At 38.2% G+C, this 21,845-nt stretch overlaps 1 protein-coding gene across 18 annotated transcripts in view; it reads right to left on the bottom strand.

The window, feature by feature from the left end:
- The window catches only part of LINGO2 (leucine rich repeat and Ig domain containing 2), a 1,289,481-nt gene that overhangs the window by 158,515 nt on the left and 1,109,121 nt on the right, over positions 1-21,845 (bottom strand). Inside the window, exons 2-3 of one of the 18 annotated variants that reach the window (XM_084979866.1) lie at positions 11,762-11,879; positions 10,980-11,142 (exon numbers count right to left, since the gene is read on the bottom strand). The exons of 16 other annotated variants lie outside the window; for them this stretch is intronic. The gene's annotated coding sequence lies outside the window, so the exon portion shown is untranslated. The remainder of the gene's footprint in view (positions 1-10,979; positions 11,143-11,761; positions 11,880-21,845) is intronic. One more of the 18 variants, XM_084979865.1, reaches the window with a different exon arrangement.

The following is a 21,845-nucleotide window of genomic DNA, read 5'->3' as shown; positions in this document are numbered from 1 at the left end:
AGGATGAATCAGTGTTTATTAGTAAGACCAGGCTGCAGAGTACAAGAATAACAAGAAATGGAACTCCAAGAAGAAAAGCATGAAGTAGGAAAGAGTAAAGAGGATGCAGGAGTGTAGACTGAGTGTGGAGGACTGGCCAGAAAATACTGCAGGTCTGTCTTTAAATGAAGAGCAGATTTAACTTAAATTGATATGAATCTACTTGGAGATCATATAATACAAAATCAAGTTGTCTCTAGATTTTCAGACACCTTAATGGTTTTTTTTCATAAAAATAAAATCAGAACAATAATGTTAGTTTAATAAAGATAAGGCAGTGCTTGTAACAGTGAAATAACATTCAAGAAGCTATCCGATGTTGGAGTGGCAAGTAGAACGAATGTGGGTAATAAGGAATCAATCAGAGAGCTTGGCAATGGGCATGATGACAAGAAGATGGTTCACTGTGATTTTTGGAAGGCTTAGTGACTGGTACACAACTATCATAGAAAAACAAAATAGGGGTAAGTTCTAATTGGGGTATACATACACAGGTGTGTATATATATATATTCCAATAATATCATAAAAATTAACCATGTGCTTAATAAGTGTTAATTTTTTGTGCTTTTTTTTTAAGGTTTTAGGTAAAATATATCATGCAAAGTTTTTACCAAATATATGGGGTAGAGTACAAAGTATAAATGCATGATGAATATTTTGCAAGGCAGAAATAATCCTTGCCATGGATCTGAGATCTTAGTGGGCAAAAGATTCTTCTTCTATTTAGTGACCTAAGGCAAAAAATTCTGAATGATAAGCCATCTTATATATAACTTAATGCTACATATTTATGATGAGAGCCTTGAAATTAATTTGAAAATAAATTTCCCTTGGTTCTTAAATCTTTACCACCCTCAGTTCAAGAAAATCTTGGTTACATATACACACTACTATATATAAAATAGTTAACAAGGACCTACTATATAGCACAGGGCAATCTACCCCAAACTTTGTAATAACCTAAATGGGAAAAGAACCTGAAAAAGAATGGATATGTGTATGTGTGTATAACTGATTTACTTTGCTGTACATATGAAACAAACACAAGTTTCTGAGTCAACTATACTGCAATAAAATTTATTAACAATAATGACAATAATAGCAACAACAAAAGAAAAAGGAAAATCTTGATTTAAACATTTACCTTTCTTATTTTGGCCCTGCCCAAGGATGTGCATGTTTCTGGACCAGGGATTAAACCCAAGCCACAGCAGTGACAACAATGAATCCTTAACTGCGAGGTCCCTGGGGAACTGCCAAAATATTTTACCTTTATCAATAAAGTAAAAAAATAGTGTATGCCTCTGTGTATGTGTGTTTAAGAGGCTCATTTCTTCTCTGAGTCTGTGATAAGAGAAGAACATACTTTGAATAAAATCTGGCAAAATCTGAGTCCTGAAAAGGAGCCACAAGTCAATCCAAAGATTTCAGAAGCTAGGACAGCAGCCACAAAACCCACTGCCCTTGTCGTGGCTCCCAACCTAACAAACTCTGAATCCTAGAAAGCTAGAGTCAGAGATTGTTGGAGAAACAGTGGTCAGAAAACCTCATTTTATAGGTGAGAAAACAGGTCCAAAAGCCATAACCTAAGCTCACTCAGGGAGTGAGTAGCCGAGATAGATTTAACATGCAGACATCCTTCTATCTACTACTGGTCCTTTCCCCTTATATTCTCCTCACTCAAAAGTTCCAAGCCAGTCCTCTCAATACCAGAAGCGCATTTGGGCCATTGTGGTGTGCCCACAGCCTATGTCTGTTCACATTAAAAACTTATAATTTATTTACTGAAAAAACGTGACTTCCTAGGATGGAATGAGTTGAATTCTGATGGAATGAATGCAAAGGATTAATTGAAACTTTCTACAAGATCAAAGTCACAGCTCCCAGTTTATTATCAATTGGTCCACCTGGGCCTGAATTCCAAGGTGCATGCATTAGCAACCATCTGCATGAAGTGCAGACTCACCTTTGAAACGTGTGGGCCCTGTGGGCCTCCCGGGTACAAGAGGCTCTCTATGTCCCCCTTTTCTTGTTCTTAGGAAAATGGGCCTCATTTGGCCACCAAGAACTTCCCTGAATTGCCAGGGACAGGTTCAGAAAGATGCTGATCATGGAAGGGAGGGGATGCAAAGACAAGGGAGAACAGTCAAGAAAAATAGCACAGCCTTGGGGCAGGATCCTCTTTCCTTCTCAAGGGATATGCATAATAATAGAGGCATCTTATACACCTAGAGAAAAGTTAGATTCCTTATACTTCTTTTATAAATGAATACTTTGAAATTGAACAGCTCAGAGTCCTTCCTTGTCCTTCTCCCTGACTTAATTGCACCCTAAACACAATCACCCAAAAACTAAAGATTAGGTGCCCTGAGCATAATTGCCTGTGGGTTAACGATTATTAGCATATGATGTTTTTCAGGCACTTTCCTAGTTTGTTTTCATCTATGATCAATATGCCCTTTTCTTAAGTACTCTTATTTTAGGCAATAACCCAGAAGACCACCACCATAATCAGGCCGAAATCTCCTGATTCCAGCTTTGATGACTAAGATTCCCCCAAAAAGAAAGAAGAAGGCATGTTTGTTCCAATCCTGATTCCTATCTGAAAACATGTTTTTCTCCTTTTTACTATAAAACTCCTCGCAATTCTTTCTAAGGGGTGGGGGGAGGGCACAGTCTTTAGGGCATTAGCCTGCTGTGACCCTCTTTTGCTTGGCAAAGCATTAAAGCTAGTTTATTTTCTCCTTTGTCCAAAACTGTTTCTGTGTTTCAATTCAACACCAGCAGACAGAGGCTGAATTCTGGCGATACTTCCTCGTGTTGGCTCAGGGAATGTGAAACCCATATTGAAAAGGCTGGGGTTAGGGGATCAAGCTACATGCAAGTTGGTTCATATTAGATTCTTTGCATCCATTAGCTACAATCACTAGCTGTTTTCATTCTCAAAAGGAAAACTAGAAGGAATTTGTATGGGTTAATGAAAAAGATTTCATTTTTTTACTGAAAAATTATTACTTGGTTTAATGAAGTAGTTAAAAGCATAGGCTCTAGAACCTGACTCCGGAATTGAATCGTAGCTTTACCACTTAATGTATATGTAACCGTGGGCAACTTTATAAAAGTCTCTATTTCTTCATTTTCAAATTGGATGAATAATAATAATATATGATTTTTAGGAAAGTGGTTAATAATTAAATAAGGTATCTAAGTATTTAGCACTGTGGCTGGCACAGCATAAACACTCAATGAGTTGTAGTTTATTAATTTTATCATATCTTATACCTGATATTTAATTCTTCCGTCTAAGAAATGAAAGTTACTCCCTCTCCAGACTTATTAATTTTAGAGGACTGCTGATCTATACTCTGGCTCTCTTTTGGGGGTAAACATTATAAAGGACTTGATTAAACATATAAAATGTATTTATCAATCTGTGTCTAGTAAAATTTTACTCATAGACGTATGGGTCTATGAACTGTGGAAAACAAAAAACCTGCCACATTTCTAGCCAAATTTGGAAAACAGCCTCAATTTATTTTATAGGTTATACCCCATGTTAAAGTACTGTATTCCTCTTCTTATATACCTATTGCAGAGAAGATAGGGGAAAAAGGTAGGATAAATTTTTTTTTTTTTTTTTTTTTTTTCTTTTTGCTATTTCTTGGGCCGCTCCCGTGGCATATGGAGGTTCCCAGGCTATGGGACTAATCGGAGCTGTAGCCACCGGCCTATGCCAGAGCCACAGCAACGCGGGATCCGAGCCGCGTCTGCAACCTACACCACAGCTCACGGCAACGCCGGATCGTTAACCCACTGAGCAAGGGCAGGGACCGAACCCGCAACCTCATGGTTCCTAGTCGGATTCGTTAACCACTGCGCCACGACGGGAACTCCAGGTAGGATAAATTTTAAAAATGCAACTTTTGAAAGCTTTGAGCTATCCTAACATTTCAGTTGGAGGTGGCTCCTTAAAAGGTAATATGGCAACCTAATTATTTCCCCTTAAAACAAGCTGAAAAGAAATAGGATTGATGCTAATGGAACTGAGGAGGGACCTAAATAGACTATAAAAGCCCAGGCTGCTATCCCAAGCACAAAAAAAAAGATGTGGAAAACCAATCTAAGGTAATTCAGTTTATCACAAAAACACATTGTCCAATTGGAGGTACTGTGAATAATACCTTAACGCCTGTCACAATAGATGAGGATGGTCTTTCTTTTATTCTTTTATTCTGAGGCAATCTCTTTGTGGAACTTTATTTGTATAGCTAACAATCTGAATGAGAGAGCTCTTGTGAAGACTTGTGCACTGTTACTGTTGCCAGGGAAACTGGGTCTTAATTTCTCCTGGCTGAATGCCAAAGAAAACAGAGTACCTAGAGGGAAAAACTTGGTAACACTGGATTTGTTGGAGATTTTCAGCATTCAAGGGTCCTGGTTGGGGGCCCACAATTTCAAGTCAAATAGTAAGCCGCTCTCTTCACTCCACTGGGTTCAAATGCTCTACCAAACAGCAGTTTGATTTTCAGTTGATGCAGTAATATAGTGATTATCAGTCACAGCAATTTTAGATTTAAAATGGAACAAAAATTAATAATGACTGTAGGTCCTTGTTCAATTGCAGTGGAAATTCCAGTATTTTTTTGACAGCTCCAACCAGCTTATGGGGGAAAGAGCTCATTCTTTCAATTTAGAAGGTTCTTCTTGCCCAGACTGAGAGCTTTATGTATGTGCTTTTGTGAGGTCTTGTTTAATGGCTCACGACAGTAAGTATTTCATGGGGAATAAAGGAAAATGTAAGAAGAAAATCTGCCTGGATTTAAAAAGAAAAACCCTCACATTATCAGACTCGAAAAGATCTGTTCTATATTGTGTTATTTAGAATCTGTTTCAACTTGAATTTTTTTGTCTTATTTCTCTCAAAATTATATGATAGATACATTAATAGACAATTCTGCAGTCCCCTGGGCAAAATAAAATCTAGACTATAAATTTATGGCAAAACCAAATTTTGTAAAACAAACTAGAGAGAAATAAGAATCAAGGGGAGTCTTGGAGAAAAAAAGGCTAGGAAGAGAATATGTATATGCTACCTTTTCTAGCACCATATGGAGTCTTTGACAAATTTATGTTGCTGTAATTAAACCAAAAGGAGTTTTTAAATATTAGTAAATGTCTTTGGTTTTATTTCACCCACATGATGGAGGCAATAACCCAAACATGCTCTTTTAGGACTTTTGTTCTTTCCCTGCTCTCACAAAGGAATTTAACCTTCTCAAAGTTTAAATCCTTTATCTTTGACGATCCTTACTTCCTTTTGCATTCTGTCTTTTTGTTGCTGGACTTGGGAGTAGTCCCTTGGAACCTTCAGGAAAACAAAAGGACTAGTCCTTTTTGTGTTTGGAGCTACTGCAGCCGGGAGATAGGCAATCTAAATGAAATCAGCTGGGTCTCTTGGCAGAGAGCCACAGAAGACAATAGGACAAGAGAATCTAAATGTGTCTCTTACAAGAATGTTCCTCAGAGAAATACTCAACAGTTTATGAAATATAGCTTTGAGAAGACTGTTTTATTTAAGGGAAAAAAAGTTCATCTAAAGACCAGTGAATAAAGAAAAGCCGGGCACTTAAAAAATCCAATTTCTTGTCATTACTCCACCAGAATATGAATCAGTGAAAAGAAGCATGAAAACTTCAGAACTACTGAATTATATATACGGCCTTTGTGCTATTAAAAATAAATATCTCACAAAAATGTAATATTTAATGCTCTTTTAAGTTCCTAAGGATTGAAAAATTCACAGCATTGCCAAAATAAATGCCATCATCCTCATTTTATATACGGGAGAGGGTGAGCTAAGAAATAAATTGACTTACCTGGAAAAAAAAATCAGAGCTGGAAGAGGACATAATTCCTGGCTTTATAAGACAAGCAAATGATACTTCTCTTTACTTAATTTCCTAAATTCAGTACTTCAGTTATCTTGAGATAGAATATAAGGAAGCTTAAAACAAAATATTGTTTTGTGGTGCATGGTTTCATAGTGTCCAGCTTTGAGGATAGATAACTAGTTTGAAAAGCCATTCAAAATAGTTGTTAGGAAAGATAAACACAAGCTCTATGATATTATTATTAGTAATACAACTCCTTTTTTTGGAAAGAAATTATCAAAATGAGTTGAGAATTTCTAGTGAGAGCTTTATATACAAACAGCAATTAGGAAAAGGAAAACAGCAAATGTTTAGTGTTGATGATGTGCCAGATAAATATAAAATCTCACTGAAATGAACATCTTGTAGGGTCAATTTCATTTTTTTTTTTCTCTCTTCTTTTTAGGGCTGCACCTGTGGCATATGGAAGTTCCCAGACTAGGGGTCAAAATGGAGCTATAGCTGCCAGGCTACGCCACAGCCACAGCAATGTGGGATCTGAGCTGCATCTGCAACCTAAGCCAAAGCTTCCAGAAATGCCAGATCCTTAAACCACTGAGTCAGGCCAGGGATCGATCCTGCATCCTCATGGATATTAGTCAGGTTCTTAACCCCCGAACCACAACAGGAATTCTTGATTTCGGTATTATTATTTTGTATATGAGAAAAGAGAGAATCAGAAATTTTCTCTAACCTGTCCAGAGAGGCACAGGCCTAGACTGTGGGACTTCAAGCCCTCTCCAACAAGATAAACACAAAGAGCCTCTGGCTGGGATAAAAATTACCAGACCTTTATCACCCCACCAGTCTCACTGCAACTGTTACAAAGTTCTTGAGCTCCCTTTCACCTTCAGCAACCTGGCCTATTCCTTCCTGTCCCATATTAGTAAAGGTATTTGGTCCCCTCCCCTCCTTGCCCCTCTAGGGAAATTCTAGCCCCCAGTCAACCAGCAAGTGCATCATAAGACCTCTTCTCCTTTGTTTCTGGGGCTATAAAAACAGACAGGGACCATTCACCCAGTATTAGCTTTCCTTGATCATCAGGAAGTCAACCAGCTGCACTAGTAGCATCTCTTGCCTCAATAAACCCTTCTTTCTTTTCATCGTGCTAAGAGTCTGGAAATTCTTTTCCAACCCATGTGTGCACCACAATATGGATGAATTAGAATCAGATATATTTGGTTCTCAAACCCTAATTTTCCCACCGTGCTACAGAAGAGTGGTTGTGTGAGGTTTCATTGAGAAAACTGGGCAATCATTCCTCTTTCTGGACTTCTCCCTGGGAATGAAAAGCAAGCTATCCCCAAATGATGCTGGCTTAGCCTTTCTCTTAACTCTTCCATTTCCACACCACCATCACAGTATTAACAAAACACAAACTGATTTATAATGTAGGTAACTTATTTCATGAGGTTTGAGAGTTCTATTACATTTACAACTACTGTAATTCTTTACTCCTGAGAAATTTGTTGTGAAGAGAGCTGTAGAATACATGCCTACTGGTGACTGTTTTCTGATGCTAAGATTAGAAGTATCCAGTCAGTCAGACACATGTATGCATACAAATAATTTCCACTTTAAAAAATATTTTAATTCTTTGGGCAATATGCTCAACATTTAAAAACATACTAAGTTACCTGTCAATATTTTTTTTCATCTTTTCACATTCTTGAGCTCATTTATTTTTTATTGAGTCCCAAGTGGAACCAAATAGTTGAAGAGGCTTAAATAATCCTGAATAGAGAAAAGACACCTCTTCATAGTTCTCAGGCTTTTCAAAATTGCAATTAAAAATAGTCATATTTCTCCTAGCTTCAAGGAGGTAATTTCCTACTTTCAAAATAAATAAATAAATAAATAAATAAATAAAGGAAATCTATTTAATTAACAAAATAGGGAAAGGGAGACAGCTGAAAAATGGACTATAAACTTAGATTTATACTGCAGCATCATCCACAATAGCCAAGATAAGGAAACAGTTTAGAAGTCCATCAATGAATGAATGGATAAGGAAGATGCAGAATGGAAAAGAACAGTATTCACAATGGAATATTATTCAGCTACAAGAAAGAAGGAAATTCTGCACTTATATGTTGAATCAAAAAAAAAAAGCTAAAGTCATAGAAAGAGTAGAAAAGTGATGGTCAGGGGCTGGGGAGAGAGGGTGAAACAGGGAGAAGTTGGTAAAAGGGTCCAAACTTTCAGCTACAAGATGACTAAGGTCTGAATATCTCAGATAAAACATGGTGATGTTAACTGATATCACTGTATAAACAAAAAGTGTAAGAGAATAGAACGTAAATATTCTCATCCAAAACAGAAAGAGATACATATGCGAGGTGATGGATGTATTGTTTAACTGGATGGGGAAATCCATCCACAATGCATAACACACCAAATCACTATGGTGTATGCTTTTTTTTTTTGTCTTTTTGCCATTTCTTGGGCCGCTCCCTCGGCATATGAAGGTTCCCAGGCTAGGGGTCTAATCAGAGCTGTAGCCACCGGCCTATGCCACAGCCACAGCAACTCGGGATCCAAGCTGTGTCTGCAACCTACACCACAGCTCACGGCAATGATGGATCCTTAACCCAGTGAGCAAGGCCAGGGATCAAACCTGCAACCTCATGGTTCCTAGTCGGATTCACTAATCACCGAGCCACGACAGGAACTCTCCAGTGTATTCTATAAACTATTTAAAATAGTTTATAATTTTATCTATTCATTATATGGCTATATATATATATATATATATTTTTTTTTTTTTTAAAGCTCAGATTTACTTCTATGTGAATGTGAGTGTGATATGGACTTGGTCCTGGCATTGGTTCCACAGATCTGCCGGGTTTTCAATGTGTTCTCCTTTCTCTTCCTTTCCTCTATTGGAAGACTATCCTTCCCAAATCTCATCTCGTGAATGAAGCATAGCTTCTGCAGGTATGAAGGTCTACCTTTCGTCAAGAAGACACACTCACTTATATAGTCCTCATGGCAGACTGTGGTGTCTGGCACATATTTGGCACTCAGAATGCTTTTGTGGTTGACCTTTTGTCTGAAATTAAATAAACTGGGAACTTATTATAAAAGAAGAATAGGTAACCTTTGACGCCCCTCAACTGACACTGAAAAAATTACAATTCAGGAGTTCCTGTCATGGCTCAGTGGTTAATGAACCCAACTAGTATCCTTTCTCTTGACTATCTGTAAGGATTGGTATCCTTACATGGGTTCAATCTTTGGCCTTGCTCAGTGGGTTAAGGATCTGGTGCTGCCATGAAGTATGGAGTAGGTTGTAGACGCTGCTGGGATCTGGTGTTGCTGCGGCTACAGATCTGGCTGGAGCCCTAGCCTGGGAGTCTCCATACGCCACAAGCATGGCCCTAAAGAGAAAAAAGGACAAAAAAAAAATTACCATTCTTACCATGATAACCTTATGGAATATCTTATGGGATAGGCCTTGTCTTAGTCGATTTTTGGCAAGAGAAATATCATCCCAATATGATATAACATTATTTGTAGCTGGCGTGTCATTATGGATTCTCTCAAGGTATGGCTTTACAGATAAGTGGCATGTTCTTTGAAGTATTTGCTTGCAAATGACATAAGGAGCCCATATGGCTTGTCAGCAATTAACCTGGGTCATAACTGACAATTCTAAGCCCACCTGAATTTCAGAAATCTGATTCCGCCCTATTACTTTAAGAACCTTTAAAGTTAATCTGCTAAAAGAAGCTGAAGAAGAATGAATGTGTGTATAACAGAATCACTTTGTTGTACAGCAGAAATTATCAAAGTTGTAAATCAACTATCCTTCAATAACACTTTAAAAATGGAAATAAAATTATGCACTAAAGTCTAGGAATAAGATCTAAGATAAGACTTGAGAAAACTAGTTTATTTCTTTTTATAGGTATGGGGAATTGCACTTCATTGTTTACCATCACTGGTAATCTCAAAATCAAACAGTTGCAAAGAAAGTAAGTTTTTCTTGAGCACAAACATATTACAAGTATAATGGTACACTTTATACCATCTGCACACTCCTATTAAAAGACAACAAGAAAGGACCTTAGGGACAAACTATATTTATCTCGTTCCTTCCTTTTCTTTTGAATAGTTTCACACATATGGCCCAGGCATAATTTTTTATTTACCTTTGAGTAAACAGAGCTCAAACGTCTTTCCCCTTAAGAGTTAAAATACTAGCCTCAATGGTAATACCCCATTGGCTAGCTGGGAAATGGGATCACTACCTAGGCAGCTGCTAATGCTCATTAGTGATATGTGGAGACACAGACCAGCTGTTAAGAAGGAGGAGGAGCAAATGCAGGAAAAGAAAAATAGGAACAAAGGAAAGCTGAAGTGTTCCTTCTGTGGTCCTCATCCTGACTTTTCATTCAATTCAAGCAAATCTGTAGTGAATAAATAGAAATAATACCAGTAATCCCATAAATTATGATGGCTTAAAAAATGATGACATTGTGTCATAAAACAGAATACTGTGCATTATTCACACTGACCCTATAGGATGAGACAGACACCCACATAGAAGGAAGGTTGGCAGCTAGCAGTCTCCTGAATTCCATTTCAAATCTCCTCAGTGTCAGAGGGAGTTGGACTTCCAAGAGCACCCATAATTTTGGAGCCACAAATCACGGTCAAGTACATATGAGTACATATATATCTTTTAGTAAAAATACCCAAGAGAATATAAGGAGAAAGAAAAAAAATGCATGCATCTATGGGCTATTTGGTTATTTAAGCTTCTTGGCGTCAGAAGGAAACTGGGCAATAAATTCCGTAAGACCTTTCAAAAGCTCAAGAAATGTGACAGGAAATTGGTTTAAAAGGAAAAAAGAGCCAGGTGGTTTCCTCCATAATTAAAGATACATAAATAGATGGCTCAGATCAATAGTTATTTCATACATTTACAGACATAGTTGAGAGGGTACCATAAAGAAAACCGTTCAAAGGTAACACACATAAAACCACCTTAAAGCACACTTACTTGTTGAATATTACAGCAGCCCTCTGGAAATACAGCATGGTAGAAATGTCTGCCCAGCTGCTGAAGCTGGGTCTTGTGGTTCCCCTAGTGTTTTTCTGGAGCCAATTAGACCCATCCTTATAAACATATGCTGGTGACTGTAGGGCTTCTCAGTGCCTCATCCCTGGGATAGAAGAGGTTACAGTTCCAGATCATTAAAGTGCACTTAGATTTCCAAGCTCAGGGGAAATAAGAAAAGAAATACAGGGGAAGAAATTGAGTGACCTTTCTTTGTGGACACAAAGAGAATGTGGGCCGACCCCATGGAACTAAATGACGACGTTAATGAAAGACTAATACTACCGAAGGCTAATCAATCCCAAGAACAGAGCAGTGTCTATTCCAAATCCAGGTCCAGAGGTTCAGGTTTTACATTCTCCAAATGTCTCTAATTGCCAGCATACTTATCCCATCATTTCTGATAAATACTCTCCAGTGAAAATGGAGGACCAAACTCTCCTTGTATGCCATACCAGTAGGATCTTAAATTCTAATCATTCAAATTAATCTGAGCAAGGCTGACCTAAATGAGGGGCCTTAAGTATTAAGCAGCTCTATAATGTCAAAAAGAAAAATTCTGATGAAAGGCCAGAAAAATCTCTCTCCTCTGAATCTATCTGTGATGCTAATTCCTCCATGTCGTCCTGGTGGCCAAAATATGGATGTTATCAGATTACATGCTGCATCTCAGCAAAGTGAGTTACAATAAAAATTCATTTCTAAAGATTCCAAATTCTAGATACCTGTATTTTATGAGCTGTGGCCACCACAAACATGAAGCCTGGAATAATCACTGAATAGTCCTATCTGTCAGTGTATTTGGAGGAGGTTCAATCAGAAGAACACAGCCAAAAATGATAACTATAAAAAAGAACAAAAAGACCATCCTGACTATAGAGATTGAGATAATCCACGAAGGTCTTTATGGGGCCTTACCATTTTATAGGGAATCTTCCTGAAGGAAGTGATACCTCTGTCCCTTTATTTCCATGTCCACGTGAAAACGGCTGCCTGATATCCCCCAATATGAAGTACATGTGGGAGATGGTTTGACTTATATGACAGGCTGGTAGGCAGAGATTAATTTCACTTTAGGGTACCCTGGGGGTGCCTCAAAGCAAGAGGCCATCACACAATTAGAGGCTTGTGACACTCTGTGGGCAGACTTGCCATGTGTATTCGCAAGCCACAGACAGAGTCACCAAACATCAATTTTATTTTTTTTTTTATTTTTTTGTCTTTTTTTGCTATTTCTTGGGCTGATCCCACGGCATATGGAGGTTCCCAGGCTAGGGGACTAATCGGAGCTATAGCCACAGGCCTACGCCAGAGCCACAGCAACGCAGGATCCGAGCCACATCTGCAACCTACACCACAGCTCACAGCAACGCCGGATCGTTAACCCACTGAGCAAGGGCAGGGACCGAACCCGTAACCTCATGGTTCCTAGTCAGATTCGTTAACCACTGCGCCACGACGGGAACTCCCAAACATCAATTTTAGATGTTAAGTGACAAATCAAAAATCACAGCAGAGGTATTCCTTTTTGTCAGGTGTTAAATTTACTTGCATGGTTAATAGCTCTTCAACTGGATAAGCTCAGTGGTGAGCAATAAGATATAACTCTCCTTTATAGAATGAATTCTCTCTACCTTCACTTCGGTTTATTCTTGGGGGGTGGGTATTAAGGGGAAAGAAAAGGAAATATGTTCTTAGCCTGTATGTTAGTCCTCACACTCCTAAAATAAGCTATTAATTTAATTAATTGATATTTTTTGGCCACATCCATAGCATGTGCAAGTTCTCAGGCTGGGGACTGAATCTAAATCACCTCAGTAACTATGCTCTTTCCTTAATCCAGCAACTCCTTAAAATAAACTATTTTAACGATGAGGAAATGCAGACTCACAGAAGTCCCTTAGGTAGGTGGAAGAAGTTAAATTAGAATTCAGATCTGTCTGATTGTTTGATTTTACAAAGATTGAGCACTAGCAAGTTCTTCCTTCACTCTGTGTACCGGCCACTGCTCTTGTCTAGAATGGGAAAGTAATGCCCCCTTCTTTGAATCTGAGATGGCTTTGTGACAGCTTTGGCCCATAGAATAAAGCATAAGTAATGTAGGGGGATTCTGGAGCTCAAGCCTTAAGAGGCCTTGAAGTGTTTGCTTTCACTCTTGGAAGACAGTGACTATGGAAAGCACAACTACGCTGTTAAAGAGACAGGCCCTGGAGAATGAGAGTGCACTGCCCCATTCAAGCTGCCAGAACTACACCACGTGAACCAGAGACAAGTCATTCCCATTAAGTCCTGCACAAGTTGTTGACCTACGGACAAACAATGAATGCTGTTGTTCTAAGCCACTAAGTCTTGAAGAGGTTTGTTATATAGGAATAGATAATTGTTTTTTCTTTTTAAGGCCACACCAGTGGCACATGGAAGTACACGGGTTAGGGATCAAATTGAAGCTGCAGCTGCAGGCCTATGCTCCCGATAGCAACCAAGGCCCAGAGCCACATCCAAGACCTATGCCACAGCTTATGGCAATGGTGGACGCTTGACCCACTGAGCGAGACCTAGGATCAAACGGATAATCCTTACAGACATGATGCCAAGTTCTTAATCTGCTAAGCCACAGTGGGAACTCCCAGATCATTTTAAAAGATTCCACAACTCTGTTTCTTATTTTGTGATGCTTGCATCCCTGGTTATCCCTACTTCCTTAACTATGAACTTGGTAAGAAAACTGGCTGAGTCAAAGGGGTGCTTTGGAAAAGACTTAGTTGTTATTTTAAGCAAGAAGGCATTGAGTAATCACATAGCATCTGGCACTGTTTCAGGCATTTATCCTCACAACAACCTGATGAGGTAGGTGCTATTTTTTAATCCCTGCTTTAGAGTTGAGGAAAGTAAAGCACAGAGGTAAGTACCTGGCAGCTAGAAAATTGTAGATCTACTATCAAAACCATGCAGCCAGATTCCAGAGCCTCCCTCTTAATGATTGAGCTATATATTACCAGGATTTTCCTCTTACCCTCTTACTGATATTAAAATTCAGCCAACTGGGAGTTCCTGTCATGGTGCAGCAGAAACTAATCCAAATAGTACCCATGAGGATGTAGGTTTGATTCCTGGCCTCACTCAGTGGCTTAGGATCCAGCCTTGCCATGAACTGTGGTGTAGGTCACAGATGCAGCTTGGATCCTGAGTTGCTATGGCTGTGGTGTAGGCTAGCACCTGTAACTCCGATTCTACTTTCTAGCCTGGGAACTTCCATATGCTGTGAGTGAGGCTCTGAAAAAGCAAAAAAAAAAAAAAAAAAAAAAAAACCAAAAGAAAAAACAACCAACCAACTGAAACAAATATCTAAGGAGGTGTAGCAAGAGCTATGGTTTTGCTTCCCCCCTACCCCCCGGTTGTGCCCGCAACATGTGGAAAATTCCTGGACTAGGAATCGAACATGCACCACAGCAGTGGCTCCAGCCACAGCATTGACATTTCTGGATCATTAACCACTAAGTCACCAGGGAACTCCAAGAATTCTACGTTTATAGCAGAAAACCATAATGTTTGATCTGTAAAGCTGAACTATATACTACCTTAAAGAACACTCCTTGTGGAATAGATGCAGACAGGGCACCCAAGAGTACTTAGTGGCTGTAATGCCGCCAACACAGAATTAGGAGATGGGAGGGAGGCCACAAGTAGGATCAGCCAAGACATTTGAGAATAAGGAATGCAAGGCCATTGACTGACTCTGTGACCTTAGAAAGTTGCTTTACCTCTCCTATCAACAAAATGGGGACCGTGATGTCTACCCCATGGAGTTCTTGTGAAGATTAAAAGAGATGAGTGTACGTGCATGTACCTGTGTAGGTTACTGTTACCAGTATTACGTATTGCACACACTCTTGTATTAGGAACCGAAATTAAAGGAGATAAATTAGGAGGCTGAAAGAAAGAATGCCAGGCTGGAAGACAGTGAAGAAACCTGGATCAGACAATAAGGTGGAAAGAAATGAAGCAAGTATCATTCCTAACAGTCAAGAGAGGAAATTCAGTCATGCAGCCTTTTAAACAATCTCATCAGATACTGTCCAGAGTCTCCACAGGTTAAATCCAACTAGGCAGTGCATTAGTGAATGTTCTGGAAAGCTCTAGTCAGAGGTCAGGATTCCCTAATAGAATCATCGGAGGACAGATGAAAGAATACTCACAGAGATTATCGGGCTCCACCTCTTTATTTCACAAATGAAGAAAGATCCAGAGAGGAAAAGGGACTTGGCATAGTTTAGATTCCACATAGAAGTGATATGATATAGTATTTGTCTTTCTCTTTCTGACTTACTTAGTATGAGAATCTCTAGTTACATTAGTGTTGCTGCAAATGGCATTGTTTTGTTCTTTTTTATGGCTGAGTAACAGTCCATTGTAGATATGTACCCTATCTTTGTAATTCATTTGTTGATGGTTGTTTAGGTTGTTTCTATGTCTCGGCTAGTATGACTAGTGCTGCAATGAACCTATCTACAAAACAGAAACAGACTCACAGACATAAAGAACAGATTTCTGGTTGCCAAGGGGAATGGGGAGAAAGAGGGAAGGTTGGGGAATTTGAGATTAGAGGATGCAAACTATTACATTTAGAATGGATAAGCAATGAGGTCCTACTGTACATCATAGGGAACTATATACAATCTCTTGGGATAGAACATGGATGGAAGATAATATAAGAAAAAGAATATATCCATATATATGTATGTGTGTGTGCATTACTGGACCACTATGCTGTACAGCAGAAATTAATATAACACTATAAATAAGCTATACTCTAATAAAAATAAAATTTGCTGAAGGGGAAAAAAAAACCCTGAAGTGTCTCTTGGGTGAAGAAAACCTAACCTGAAATAGCATTAGTTGTATTGGTGTTAATTACTGCGCCTAAATTAAAATTTGTCATCAAACACCAAATAGGTTTAAATAAATCAAATGTCTAGCCATTTCTCTTAGGTGTTTAGGAGGTAAATATCAGCCTCATCCTATTTCTCCTGCCTCGGTTTTTCTCAGTTCCTTACTTACACAGCACACAGTTCCAAGACTAGATCCTAATGTAAGAAGATAAGGAAAGAAAAGGTTTTTGTTTTTTGACCATGGCATGTGGAAATTCCCAGGTTAGGGGTTGAATCAGAGCTGCAGCTACCAGCCTACCCCATAGCCAGAGCAATGCCAGATCCAAGCCACTTCTGTGAACTACACCACAGCTCATGGCAATGCTGGATCCTTAACCCACTGAGTGAGGTCAGGGATCCAACCCGTGTTCTCATGGATACTAGTTGGGTTCCTTACCACTGAGCCACAATGGGAACTCCCTGGACAAAGGTTTTTTTAGAGCAATGTTTTCTTCCTGGGATGTGGTGCTTGAAGCTGCCTTTTGGTCTGCTGGGCCTGTCTTCTCTACTATTCTGACCTGGGACTGGGCCAATGATGAGAGTGAACATTGGGGAGGTACTGTCCTCACCAGCCACAAGATAAACCAGATGATAGAATTGCCTTAACTCCCTGTGTTTTGTTCCTCTTCCATCGTATAACTGAGTACTCCAAGAAGCTTGGGGCCCTGCCTCATTCCTCCCAGTGTCCTGATTTCTAGGATCATGTCTAGGCCCTCATCTAACTAGAGATTCCCAGGTATAGAGTCTTGGACAGACTCTTGCAACAGCTTATCCAATCCTCTCTCTCTTGAGGTCCCCAGAATAGGCCAGATGTTTCCTGGGCAAATGGATCTAGGACCATTTCCCTAACTCTTTCCAAAGGCACTTTACCTGTCTTCTGGTCAACTATGACTCATCAGTTTCCTAAACTGAGGAACTATGGGACAAAAGAAAAACTTAAATAGCCAATTAGTTTCAATTAGTTGTCTGATTACAAATTTAGAAATTTTCATTGATCAAATGTAGAGTATATCTGGTGCATGGATATTTCTCTTGATCAAAAAAAGATAACATCAGCCTAAGTCTGTGTTTGTATGACGTTATTTTTGATTTATAAAATTGAAAACATTCATAATACTTAATTTTTTTTTAACTGAAAACATTCATAATACTTAATTTTTTTTTAACTGAAAACATTCATAATACTTAATTTTTTTTTAAAGCAGGTAAGAGAAAAATGTGCTTTTCTTTTTATAGAGTGAAGAGAACTTGAAAGAGATCTTTAATTTGACTCAATACATGAATCATTGTGGTATAATAACTTATGTTTCCATGGATCCTATCTTAGCTGACTTTTTAATTTTTTATTTTTCATGCAAGAAGTCACAGAATAACCTCTTCAGGCTCCTTCCCGTGTTTCAGGGTCCCATAAATATATTTATTGATCTTCAGGTAAACTCTTAGGGATTCTGTCAGTTCTGGCATTGATTCTCATGTGCAATAAAGGACTTTTCTAGATTTAGAGTTGCGCCTCCATTTTAACTGCGAGTTTGAACTTCAGACCCTCTGAAATAGATCTTAAGACTCCTCATCAGATTTCTGAAAGTTGCTGCTTATTTTCTGATTCAACTGTATTTGTTCTGCTATGACTGTGTTACTTTTGGCTTCAAGAAGGTCAGTCATCCATAAGTCTGATTTTTGATTCTCCCTCTAGCTGTGATCCTGTAGAAGGTATTTAAGCTTTCACATGGAGGGGGTATGTTAGGAGGCCATGCCAGACTTTTCAACTTTTGGTTCTTTTTCTTCCTGATCTAAATTCTAGTCAAGTTTTGCAAATCTCTCACCAGATGTCCACTGACAATAATTTTTCAGAAGCATCTGTAAAAACAGGATATTGTTCCTACCTCTAAGAGATTACAGTCTAGCTGGGAAAACAGGCCATATACACATGCTAATATAACCAACAGTATCAGAAAGCACATTATAAAGTCATTTATAAATAACAGTTTGTGCTATGGTATGGAAGTTTAAAAGGTTGGGGAGTTATCTGAAAGCTAGTTTGGCCAGAACTTGGGAGTTATGTTGGACCAAATGTGCCAAGATGGAAAAAGTTTAGATTCTGTGACGTAGTTCAGTTTGGCTTTAGAAGAATGTTGATGCACATATGTTCCTACACAGCTACTTGGGGCCTTCTACAATATGGCCCACATCTATATTTGTTTCAAATTGCTTTTTCCATTTAGAGCCTTACACAATACCCATCCTGGTATGACTGGAATTCCACAAATAAGTCTGTGCTTTCTCATCTCTGCCTTTGCTGATGTTTCTTCCTAAGCTTCTGTCTTCTTATTTCCTCACCCCTCCAGCCTCTTCTCCATCTTCTCATAATGAGGATTAGAAAAGCAAGTGAGTTGCCAACTCTAATACATTGACAATGTTTTGGGGTGGGGGTTTACTATGTAGGAAAAGATATTTGAGTGACTTTCAGATTCAGGGGAAAAAAAAAATCCATGAATGATTAGCGATGTAGTCCAAAATACGACTTAGAGTAGGATACAGATGCCATATATTTTGCCCACACTAGTCAAGGCGTAGAGCAAGAAAGTACCCACCTTGGTTATAAAGCTTTTGGGTGTCATCTTCAGGAATTTCCTCCCTCGAAGATGCTACTGTATTTTCTATTTCTTTTATTTGCACTTAACCTCCTACTTCGTATGATTGCATTTGGCTTATCACTGGCAATTGACTTAAGCTCCTTAAAAGTAGAGACTGTATCTCACTCAGCATCTCTTTCAGCACAATAAGCATATGCTTAATAAATATTTTATGAACTAAATATAATGTAGGCAAGAAGGAAGATCTAAGGCTGAAAGAGTAAATGACAGATGGATTGTAATTATAGAAGCGTAAATAATAGAATTCAGCTGGTAATTGTTCTACAATGGTTTCATATATATTGGTTCTATCCCCATAATCATCAGATGCTGGGGGGCAGAGGCCCTACAGACAGTCTCGCTCACAGATGCCAGTGAGAGTAGGTTGTTGACCCACCATCTAGGGGTTGAGTCCTTCAGCTGGAAAGAATTAAAGGCAACAAAATGCGTTGATACATCATACCTCCAAGGGGCATTCAGGGAAATTTGCATTTGTGGAGAAAAAAGAAGTTGAAAAAAGAAGGAAAGTTATGCTGGGATGGAAACCTGAGTTTAAAAATGGATGTAACTCCTCAGCACACTGTGAGCGAAAGAGCATAGATTGGAGGGATCAAGGCTTGAAATGCAAGATCAGATCTCAGCTCTACTACTCAGCTCTGCTGCTCAAGTGCTGTGCCCTTGGGTAAATTAGGTAACTTCTCTGAACTTCAGTCTTTTCCATTGTAAAAGAGGTATAGTTATGCTCTGTGCCAAAAAGTTCAAAGTTAAATATGCAGCCTAATGTTAGTAACTTATTTTACCAAATTTAGTAAAACATGTAAAGTTTGCCTGTAGTATACATATGATTCCTTCCCACATCATGTCTATTTGCTGTTTGCTATCTGTGTTTCTATTTGCTATCGGTGTTTGATCCTGATTTTATTTTCTAGCTTATTGGCTGAATTATTGAAAACATCTCAAAATTTCTGTGAACATACATGGGTTATCAATATATAAATTGTTACACCTGTTTGTAGAGCTCTTTAAAATAAAATGAGATAATATCTTTAAAAAATCTTTCTCAGTGTTTAAGAAATGTGATCTTTGCAAACCTTACTATATCTTCCCATCAAAAGCATGATTTAAAGGGACTTTCTAAATCAAGAAGACAGATACCATGGATTATGGCTATCTGAGTTATAACCATTTCAAATACTTCAGTGAGACAATTTTCATTTCTCTGGCCAGGTCTTTAGATTTCCTGAGGTTACACAGTCTGAAGGATAAAAAAAATTCCAAGTACAACTTAAATTATCTAGTAACTACTTTATACATTTTTATTCCTTTACATCAAAGCCTATCATTTTAATAAATCAAGTTTTTCACATGTAATAAAAGTACAAATGCTTTTGCCTTTCGTGTTTTGACTCAATGAAAAGACTGAGTTTTAAGTCTGCTGTTCCATGAAGGGAAATATAATTTGATGTCATTAAGTTTCCTGAACATTTCATGCCCTTCCTTTGGATGATACACTTTTCAAGGGGAAAGCTGACCTTGACCTAGTTGCTTGCAATGGGCACTTTTGTGAATATCAAGAGCAGACACTTATTCCAAACAGACATCACATCAGCGCAAGCAGACATTTCTGTCCATCAAAAGGTAATCTCCACATTCATAAAGAAAACCCAGTGAGCTGTGAGTAAGGCTTTTAGTACACACATTTTTTAAAAACATAAATACACTAAAGAATAAGCAACTTAAAAGTCACAAATACAGAGGAAGGCAGAAATAGGCATCAGCCTTATAATATCAAACTACCAAGCAGCTGACATTCACTAAGAAGAGGATTATTTGAACAAAATTGCTCAAGAAAGCTAAGATCGTCTTAATTCACAAGTAACCTCTGAAGCAATTAAGAAGATAAAAGAACAAAAAAGGATATGAAATATTTAATTGTTATTTCTTGATTATGTATATAATTAAGGAGATACCAGCTTATTAATAGCACATTATACATCATTATACATTTTGCAACTGATTTATTTTATATTTAAATTGGGGAAGGGATTTATTACTTTGGTTTATCATCAAAAACTAGAAAATAATTACCTATTTTCCATATTAAATGTCTGCCCAATAATTATGGAAATATGTTTGAAATCCTATTAAACAGTCAAGGAGCACTGTCAATTAGAAGGATGATATGTGAGCTCTGAGACATGATCTGGACTCGACATATGAAATTGAAGTTAACCACATACAGATAGTTGAAAAAATTAAATCTAATATTACCTGTCCGGTAAACCTGCACACTAAGAGTGATTTCTGAAGGATTACTTATCTTAGATCACTGAGTAGAAGAGCAGAATGTTAAAAGACAGGCTCAGGGAGCAATGATGGGCAGATTGGAGGCTGGGTCATAGAACTCAAGACTCCCTGTGAGTGAAATGAGGTTTTCTGTCTACCTCAGTGCCACTCCTCTTCAATCTCCTTTGCTCGCTCCACTATTTTCCTTATTTTTAAATGTTGTTGTCCTTTAGGGTTTGGTTTGGGGGACATTAGGGTCACTACCCTCTCTCCAAATATGATTTTATCAAATTTCCTGTTTTAAATGACATCTGTAATTTACTGATACTCAAATTTATATCTCCAGTCCTGGAATATCAATTTAGTGTCAGATTTGCCATTTCTTCTCAGATGTCTTAAAATATTTTCCACTATACTAAAATGGCACATCCAAAAAGAACTCTCAATAAATAGCACCACCATCTATCCTAGTCCCTCAAAATTTAAGAAAAAAAAAAATTACGACTTTTCCTGGATTTCTTTTTCTCCCTTACACACCACTCCAATACACCAAGTCCTATCCACTCTACCTTTGAAAGATAGCTCGAATCTAATGACTTATCATCTGACTGCCACGCTGTAGCCTAAGCTACCATTATTGTAGCCTGGACTACCGAAGTCATTTCAAATTCTTCTCCTTATTTCCACTCTCATCTCCTGCAATCCATTTTCACTCTTTTTTCACTTAGCAGCCACATGGGAGAAAGAAAGAGAGAAAAGCAAAAAAGGGAAGAAAAGAAAGACAAGAAGGAAGGAAGGGAGGGAGAAAGGAGGGAGAGAGGAAGAAAAGAGAAAATCAATAAATATAACATGGTTATTTATCTCTTATATCATTATAGATTACCTAAAAATAACATTACTCCTCCTGGAAACCATTAAGCATGAAGAGAACAAACAAATATAACATTTTAAAAAAATGCTAC

Source organism: Sus scrofa, chromosome 10 (assembly GCF_054392235.1).
Source record: "Sus scrofa isolate SSC_HxYL_T2T_F1_AM1 chromosome 10, Sscrofa_HxYL_maternal_Yorkshire_Landrace_v2.0, whole genome shotgun sequence".
NCBI classification, from domain to species: Eukaryota; Metazoa; Chordata; class Mammalia; order Artiodactyla; family Suidae; genus Sus; species Sus scrofa.
This window is presented reverse-complemented; position numbering and strand designations above follow the sequence as displayed.